Source organism: Dromaius novaehollandiae, chromosome 1 (assembly GCF_036370855.1).
Source record: "Dromaius novaehollandiae isolate bDroNov1 chromosome 1, bDroNov1.hap1, whole genome shotgun sequence".
Lineage (NCBI taxonomy): Eukaryota > Metazoa > Chordata > Aves > Casuariiformes > Dromaiidae > Dromaius > Dromaius novaehollandiae.
In genome coordinates this window covers 102,355,142-102,364,197 of record NC_088098.1, presented here as the reverse complement: position 1 = coordinate 102,364,197, position 9,056 = coordinate 102,355,142, and the positions used below count along the sequence as shown (strand labels likewise).

At 40.1% G+C, this 9,056-nt stretch overlaps 1 long non-coding RNA gene across 2 annotated transcripts; it reads left to right on the top strand.

Annotated features, from left to right (window-relative positions):
• The first annotated feature begins 360 nt into the window (after nucleotides 1–360).
• LOC112983209 (uncharacterized) lies at nucleotides 361–4,827 on the top strand. 2 transcript variants are annotated; one of them, XR_003259177.2, is made up of 4 exons: nucleotides 361–461; nucleotides 569–769; nucleotides 3,238–3,268; nucleotides 4,459–4,827. It is a non-coding gene; the product is annotated as an uncharacterized LOC112983209 (long non-coding RNA). The 2 variants fall into 2 exon arrangements; XR_010390471.1 differs by lacking the exon at nucleotides 361–461 and having other exon boundaries at nucleotides 489–769.
• The last annotated feature ends 4,229 nt before the right edge of the window (nucleotides 4,828–9,056 follow it).

The following is a 9,056-nucleotide window of genomic DNA, read 5'->3' as shown; positions in this document are numbered from 1 at the left end:
TTCTTCGTTTTCCATATGTGGTAAAAGAATGAACATCCCCTTCCTCTCCTCTTGCATCACATAAGCAACTGTCCATGCATGCCCTCAAGTTGGTCCTGAAATTTCTAGTCTGTGAATTGTGTTTTATAAGAAAGAATGTGTTTATAAGAAAGATAGGCCTAATATGGCAGTATCAGCAAGGTACATTTTGCTAGAGGACTAAGCAGAAATAACACTCAAGAGAGCAGGAAAGGGAAGAGTTAAAAACAGAGTGCGTGCAGTGCAGCTGCTGGGAAGGCTGTGATAAGGCGGGTGCTTGGTGAGGGTGCCTGTTATCACAGGGTCCACAGATGCTGATGGAGGTCAAGTCCGTGGAGTCTGAGGAGGCCCATTTAAGAGCTATTTTTGACTACCCATTTCTCTCTGCTGCCTCTATTCTTTATGTAAATCCATTTGCGACTTCAGTATCACTGTTCTTGCAGGTATTTGAAGCAGAGTCACTCTAGAAGAGCAGCTCTTAAATCACACAGAGCTAAGGATGGTTTCCCATTTGCTTTTTTTTTGTTTGTTTGTTTGTTTGTTTGGACAGCAAGATGACTGTTGTAACCACTCTGTAAAGACTCCACTCAGGCTTTCTGCCCCACCATAAACATCTTGAATTAGAAACCCCACATTGCTCAAATCTGATACGTGTCCCTCTTCTCTTCTTGTTGGAAGCCATTATCAGCAGATGGACATGCTGTTTTTGAAGTCCTTGGCTTTGAGCTGCAACGGACAGGGCTTTCGGAAGGTATCAGTTTGTTCTGGGCTTCATTTCATCTGTGTGTGTGATCCAACCTCAAAAGTCCAGGACAAATGTTTCTGTCTTCTTCATTTATCTTCAGCCTTGCTTGAGAGATGAGTTGAGGGATTTTGTGTAGCTGAATCTGTAGATGAATTAATCTGCACTGAATTTGTAGTGGTGTTTTATAGATTAATGTTCAATCCTGTAACAAAGCTGTGTAAGGGGGGGGGGGGCATTTTAAAAATCAGCAGTTGAAAGAAGGAAACAGGATTTCCCAATGTCAAGCTGTACTTTGGTGCGTTATGAAATGCAAAGAATGCACCTGATTTCTAATTATGTAACAGGGAAAAAGTACTGTTTGAGCAACATAAGGATTTTTGCTCAGTTTCATTTGAGAAAGCAGCAGCAGTATTTTTCTAGCCAGCGGGAAATTATGCAGTTTGACATTTTTGCTAAACTGCCAGATTTAAAGGCGCAGATCCAAAATCTTATCTTTACTCAAAACAATTTTGGATCAAAACCTAGAATCACCTCTTACATATTTTTTGTATTGAAAAAAATGTTCAGTTCTTTGGACTGCGAGAAGCCATGCTGTTCTCTTACAAAAATGACCACTTGGTTGTATCCTCAGGGTATTCCTGTGAGAGTAAAAGATAATCAGGTATTTTTTAAATTATACATAACTTAGTATCAATTCCACATCCCTTAGTTAACCTCCAGTTGTGTCTCTGACTTTTGCACTGTTCTACACTGTGGCTACACCTGATGGATCATTATGGTTGTGTGATCTGACCTGGGCAGAAGCATTTCACTAAAACACTGAGATGTGAATTACTGCATCTGATTTGTTTTCTGGAAAACAACATTTCTGCAATTTCTATTTTATATACAATGATTTGCATATAGACAGTAATCTATTTCAAGTAAGATAAATTCTTAGCTACCATTTTCTCACATATATCTAGGTTTATGGAACTTCTTCTACCATGTATCCTTAACACTGAGTTAAATTTTAGTCTAAAGAGATTGTACTGATCAATCCATATTTTCATTTGTGAAGATGAATAATTACATGGCTTGTGTGCTAGGACTTATGTAATAATTTAAATCAGCTTTTTTATTTCCCTATCATAAGAAAAACATTGTTGGTTCTTTCCAATTCTTTCCATTGTTGGTTCTATCCATGCATACAATATTTCATGCATGGGTATTTTTACTGGTCTATTAAACACTATCAACACAGAAACTTCACTGTACTACTGATCTGCATTGTAGACTGCACATGCCTCTTCTCATCAGAGATATGTGGATGTCAGCTATGTTCCCAGTACATTTTGGCTGTTTGACTCTTTCTGTTGTGCCATCAACTTAGGCCACTGAGGCAGCAGCAGTGATGGCTGGTGGGCTTGAGTCCAAGTTAGTTCTGCTAATGATTTTCTTCTGCAGAAAAAGGTGGAGAAAAAACAGTGGAAATTTACAGTATTGCTTCATATTCCTTTCTTAACACTTTCTTCAGGTACTATCATGTAAATCTGATGTATTTTTTCTTGTGTGGGTAGATTCTGGTCACAAAGCATTTCAGACTGTATCTTTGGTCTGCTCATGTACCTTGTTCATCAGCAGCATTTCTTGTCACTTTCTTTTGCTGTCTTGAACTAGCCAGAAAGCAAGGTTTGCCCAGCAAAGAGCCCCTTTCCAGGTCTGTCCTTTGATCTCAACCTCTAGGGCAACCCTACTACTGCAATTCAAAATTGTTATTGTGGCATAAAAGACGATCAATGGAGCAACAAAAAGTTACTTATGCATAACCACTTGTGATCCATTTTCTTCTCTCATTCTAGTTTTCTCTCTTTCAAAAGGAATTCTGGAAAATAGCTTTTTGTTTTCCTAAACGGTGTATTAGTTTAGTAGATTTTAAGGCTTGAACTTACCAGGATGATCACCTTGCCTGATCCTCCTGCCTCGACAGTGGATTTTTTCCCATCAGTTTTTAGCCATCAGATCTTGCTTGCATTTTTCTCTTAGATGCAGAACCATAAGGAATGAGAAGTCAACCCTTGGGTGAAATACACTTGTAGCAATTTTAACATGTTCTTATTCTTCCAACATGTTACAAGATAGAGAAGTCAATACTCTGAAGTTAGATTTAATATTTCAGCCATGATCTTCATGAAGTGGCATACGAATGTAATTACCTCCCTATTTCCAAGGACTAAAGGATCAACTCTAGATTTTTATAGACAATTAGCTTTTAGAATTACAGTTTGATTAATAGGAGTGTATAATGCATGTTTTCTTGGGACAGCGGTTATAAGATTTCAGAAGAAAATGGAATAAGACAATGCAATTAGTATCCATGATTACTCCTTTTGTTTTCCTCTTAGTCCTTTTTGGGAGGGAAAGGTGGCTTTTTTTTATTGTTTCATAAATAATGTCCTGTTGTGATATTTTTAATGGTGTATTTCATTTTACAGATCAAAGTGGTAGAAACACCAGCAAAAAATGGTAATTATATTTGTAAAATGATATATCAAACACAGAGGACCTCAACTAATATGAATTGTAATACGACAGCTAAAGAAATGCATACATTAAAAATAAATTTGATAATTATGTTCTGAACAGTGCAGATAAACAACAAATTTACAGCAGAAGAAAAGTGGGATTAAGTACATATGTTTGGTTTACACAAAGGTGTTACATACACGTATCTATGTCATACATGATGCTCTCATGAGAGTCATCAGTGTTTGCAGCACTTGACTCGAGCTATCAGAAATTACACTTTGACATCCACAGCTTTACAAACTCTGCCAGAATACTGCAAAATGGAAACAGTCTGTGGTCACTGTTGGCCAGCAAAGAAAAGGTTCCAGATCACACCATGATTTTTCAAGCCAGCATGCTAATGCCAAAAGCAGCAACATAAGGATGGGATTTTTAAAAATTCTTTCCAAAGGCTCTGAGCCAGCTGGTCACCTCCTCATCTTTGCTCTCATCAAAATGGGTCCCCAAAGTCAACACACAGCTCTTACCGTACTGCTAATGTTCTCTCCAGAAAAACATTCTCATCCTTAAAAATTCCCAAGGGACTTTTTCCTAATTTACGGAAACATTTTACTGCAAAATATGTGTAATTGCTGGTCTCAAAACACTGAACTTTCAATGATATCACTTGTGTGGCATTGTAATTACTAATAACTACAAATTACTGGAGTTGTAGCTGCCTCAGTCATTTTTCTCCAGATGACTGAAGCTAGTGAGAGCTCATAAACCAGAGTAAAGTGGGCTTGGAGAACATTTAATAACCAAATTACCTTCTTCAAGAATTGCTGGTTCAAAAAAATCCTTTTTCTTTGTTAGAAGTTTGGAAAGATACTGAAGGGCTTTGTATGAATCAATAGCCAACTGTGAAATAGCTGTGCAGTAGCAGAAAATAGCTCTAGGTCAAAAAAACATGTCCACTTAAAATTATCAGAATCTATTAATTTCTGAGAAGACAAAAACACTGTAAGAAAAATACATTTTCTTCAACAAATGCATTAAGGCAGCAATTCCAAATGATGCTAGTTTTTCCAAAAACAAACACTGTCAAAAGTGAGTTTATATAAATGTGTGTGTGTGTGTGTGTGTGTGTGTGTGTGTGTGTGTATGTTTGTGTGTGTGTAAATTTAAAAGAAGTATTTCATTCCTAGGTTCTCTTCGTAGGAGGTGTGGATCATGAAGAAATTTCATGGAAGACATGACTATATTTCCTTTTACTCACTTTTTTAACACTCATGAAACTACAAGCAAACATAAACTAGTACAGGGATGTCTACCCGAAACTTCAAAGAGCCAAAAGCAGCATCACCTTAGAAAAATAAACTGCCTCATTTGCCAAAATGAAGGTCTGTGACCTCTCCCATTCTGTGGCTGTGTCGCCTAGCATTGGCCTAATTTGTCAGGGAATCTGATGCATCCAGGCCCCTCACATGTGATTTCTGTACCTGTTTCCTGCTTATTACCCTTTGGTGCTCCACCTTATCTCACAGCTGGGCTCAGGCCTAGGTAGGTTCCTCCCAGGCTGCTGAGCTTGGGTTTGGCTGTGGGCGCCCTGTGCCTCTGCCTGGCTGAACCAAAGTGTTATTATCTCTGGGTCTTCAGGGATGCCCCTGGGGTGCAGCTCCTCACAAGGGGGAAGCCACCCCCCTTTCTAATAGCCTGGTGTCCCTAATCCAATGTGGTGTGAAAACAGTAATAAATTTTCCAAATTTTTCTGGGAACTTTGCACACATTGAGACTTCCACCAAAGATGCAGATATTCCATAGACAGTTGCAACTCATTTATCCTTTGCTTCCAGATTTGATGTTCCTGGTGTAAATTTGTTCTCTGTGTATTCTTTGGCATCAGTGGAGAAGGAGCAACTGGTTTCTCTGCCTCATTTTGACACTTACCTTAGGTGGAATATAGGAGAAGGCAAAGTGGTCCGGACTCCAGAAGGAGGCACCAGACTAGGTGTCTGGCTTTTAGCAAGTAAAGACAGATGAGATGAAGCCCATACTCAGTGATCCTTGCTAAAGAACTGGTGCATCTCAAGACTAGTGGCAAACTTGAGAATGAAACCAAGTGACATCTTGACTTTGCAAAGGAATTTATAATTTAATTAATATGATACTCTCTATATAAATGATATATAGGTCTATGGGGAAGAATATGCATATGCAACGCCTTCCTCCAGGGTTCGTCACCGTTCTGAAACTGTTTTGCATGTGTCCCTCCCTCGTCTCGGGCCTTTTCTTCTCTGCCCTTCTTCTGAGCCATCAAAGACTAATTTTCCCATTCTGGCTTTATCTGAAAAAAAGACTCTCTCAAGGAAGATGCAGTTGGTTTGCCCTTTGCTAACACAATTTGCAGAACTGTTTCAAAAAGAAAGTCAACAGAAGTTAAAATCAAAAGTGTAATCTACATTGGAAAAAGAAAATAAACTAAGATTCTATAGTTTCATATAGATGAGTGGACACACATAACTATTGAAAGGAAAGAGCACTAAGCTATTTGGAGACCAGTCTTTACAAAGTAAACCTCTTGCATATTGGTAAAATCAAACTACCATCTTACTAAATTACACTACTACAAACACAAAAATGTCTGTCTTCTCTGTATCTTGTTTGCGATTCATGTTATCGAGGGATCTGCTGCTACCGATCACATGAAAACAAATTCCACCCATGAGTGATGCTGCTGACAAATTCACAGCAAACCGGTCAGAGGACCGGAAATGGAGGTTTAAATAAGGTGAGAAATTGGTGCATCACAAGGCTAGTGGCTAATAGTAGTGGGCCATTTTCTTACATTTTCCAGATAGATAGGAGAAGGTATCTACAAGAGTTTCCCTTTGTGCTCTGTCCATTGACCTATCACGCTTTTTTGTATCTATTAAATCCCAAATAGGTGTTAAATGAAGTTTTTGTTCCTAGAAACAGGTTTCTGTTTCTGAAAACTGTAATTGGCATTAAATGATATTTGATCCTCTGTTCTGTGTGGTTTTGATGTTCGTAAGGCTTGTGACAGCTCACAGGACTGTTGTATTGATGGCTTCTGGAACACAGACTTAAAAAAGAAAAAATAGTTCAAGGAGTTGTGTATGAACTATGCAGAGTTCACCTGTGTTCTTGCTCTTCCTCTTTTATGAACCTTGATCTGTTACAGAACTTTGAATCCTAAACAGTTTTTTGACATAAGGGTTTCTCAGCATGTTATTCCTGACAGAAGTGCAGCCTTCTACCCTGTTAGGGGAGTCAACAAGGGGGAAGACAAAATCATGCTCAGCACCATTTTCTCTACTGATGCTGAGGTTTTTGCTGCTGATGGTGCTGCTGCTGCAGAAACTGATAGATCTTTTGTAAAAAAGGTACCATGTGAAACCCAGAGGAAGGGCACGAAAGCAACTGAGCAAACGCTGAGGTCCCTTTGGGGCAGGGAACCCGCTGGCACTGCTGAGGGGCCTGAAGACATATTATGCCACAGCCAGGCTGGCCACCTGCAATTTGGGCGTAGGTCTGAGCCTCCTGCTTTGGGGGGCTTGGTGCAAGGGCTGAATTGTGAGAGGACACTGTCAGTAGGGTTGTCTGCCTGTCCCCTGTGCTCAGCTAGCGGTGCTGGTGGCAACCCCTGGATGTAGGTGGGTGGTTTCCATCCACCGTGCCCAGAAGGGTGATGCCAGAACCACCTAGTGCTTCACTGCCCAAGCTCTGGCAAAGTATCTTCAAGGTCTCTGCCCCAGGGATGGCCACGCAGCAGTGGCTCCTCGCAAGTTGGGCCAGGGGTTCCCCTGCTTGGGGAGGCTTTGGGGAGTTGGGATGAGGTTTGGGAAAATACACCACTGAACTGCAGTTTGGCACCAAGTGTCTCTGCTCTTTTGGTCACTTTTCATTTTACGTTTCTAACAAGTACAAGTGTTTTGTGAGTGTAATCCATGTCTTGTTTTTGAGGATTGTATTTGGCACCATCACCTCCTTGTTTTTTTGGTTTAGCTTTGGTGCATTAGCACTTGTGCAGTATGCTTTGTGTTACATCCTGTAGCTAGGTTTTGTATTTTGTTTTTGTAAGCTTTGTGATTTGTGATATACTTTCTCTCTGTCTGTGTGTTATGACTACCCTCTTTCTAATTATGTCCAAGTCTCTGCCTTTCTTATCCTTTCTGCTACTGTACCCAGCTGGCTGGGATTGAGCACCCTGTGAGCAAGGATGATGTGTCTTTTCCATCAGTTTTCCCAGCTGAGTCACCCGCAGTGTCCCACACTATGGTTAGTTTCACCCTCTCTTCCTCAGCTTCAGCCAAGAGTCAAGTTTCTGTTGCTTCTTTTCTGTGGAAGACATGAGATTATGTTAGGATGGAGAAAAAGCAGACTGATCAGTAGAAATTTTCCGTTTTCTTTTCAAGATGTTAACTTTTACCCTGTTACTAACTACCAGACAATCTGTTTACATTCTCATTTGCCCTGTACAGTAACTGGAAGACAGCACTTCTCACTCTCCCCTACAAAATACATACTCTGCAGTTCTGTTCTTTAGGAGAATGGGACAGCCATAAACAGGGAGAGGTTGGCATTTATCTGAACTAGACCTCCAGGCCATCTGCAGGCTTCAGGTAACCATACCCAGGGGTTGAGGTTTTGCAGTGCTGAAGCTAGTCCTAAATCTGTGTCTCTTTCAGCATCCAAATGGATGAGGAAGCAAGTTGACCACCAGTACAGGTACTGCTGATGACCCACAGCTTCTGTACCTCATCTTCCCCCAGTGAGAACAGTGATCACTCAATAAAATATCATGTCAAACTGCAAGGTATGCATTTAGCAACTTGCAAACCCAGTTCTGCTTTAACTCCTGTCAACAGAATTGCATTGCCCACCGTATTTAACTTTGCACCAACCCCTGGAGTGTTTTGGCTGTTGGGATAGCAGGTCTTTTGTTCGTAGGTAAGTGGAAACTCTGTCAATAGTTTTTTTTTTTTTTTTTTTGTAGGAAGAGTGATTTATTTTGTGATGGCTTATCTTCGAGGTGCAGTATGGAAAGAAGGACACCAGTTAGGTGTGATTTGATGAAAACTGGACACTTTTTTTAGGTTCAGCATACAGGGCAAGGTTGAGTTTGCTTGTGCAATGCAATGGGAGTGGTGTAGAAAGTTAAGGTGAGCTTGCTATTTGAAGGGACCCTGGGACTCCAGACTTAGCTGGCTACTTCGGCCCTTTCTCTCTTCGGCCCTTTCTCTCCTGCCTAACTGGGCTGAGGAGGGCCATGCCTTACTGAAGTGCTCCCTGTCACTGGTGACAAATTCTATTTATTAGTGAGCTGTTAAAGGTAGTGAAACTGAGAATACTCTGTCCAGAGTAAATTTTGGTAAAAGTGATACTTTGTGATTAACTGGAGAATAAGCAAGGTTTACTTCATATAAAACACTTACTTTGTATGTTACTTGAATGCAATTAAATATTGTTCTGAAAGAATCTGGAGCTTGTCTTACTTATATAAGAAGAAATGCAAAGCAATTGTCAACTTCAGTGCAAATGAAATCAACTGTCTTTTCATGACCTTAGAGTATTTTAATATAATGTCTTACTTACTAAGGCACTTTTTATAATGCAGCCTTTAAGAAAATCTGTCCTGTCTTTGCCTAAACATGAAGAAATCAAACAAGTTTTGGAGGGTTTTTTGGTGTTAAGTCTGAATTACTTTCACCTGAAGGAAATATGGGGCTTGAAACCAGGACCTGAGAAATAGGCACACAGGGTTGTGTCCTGTTTAGGAGAA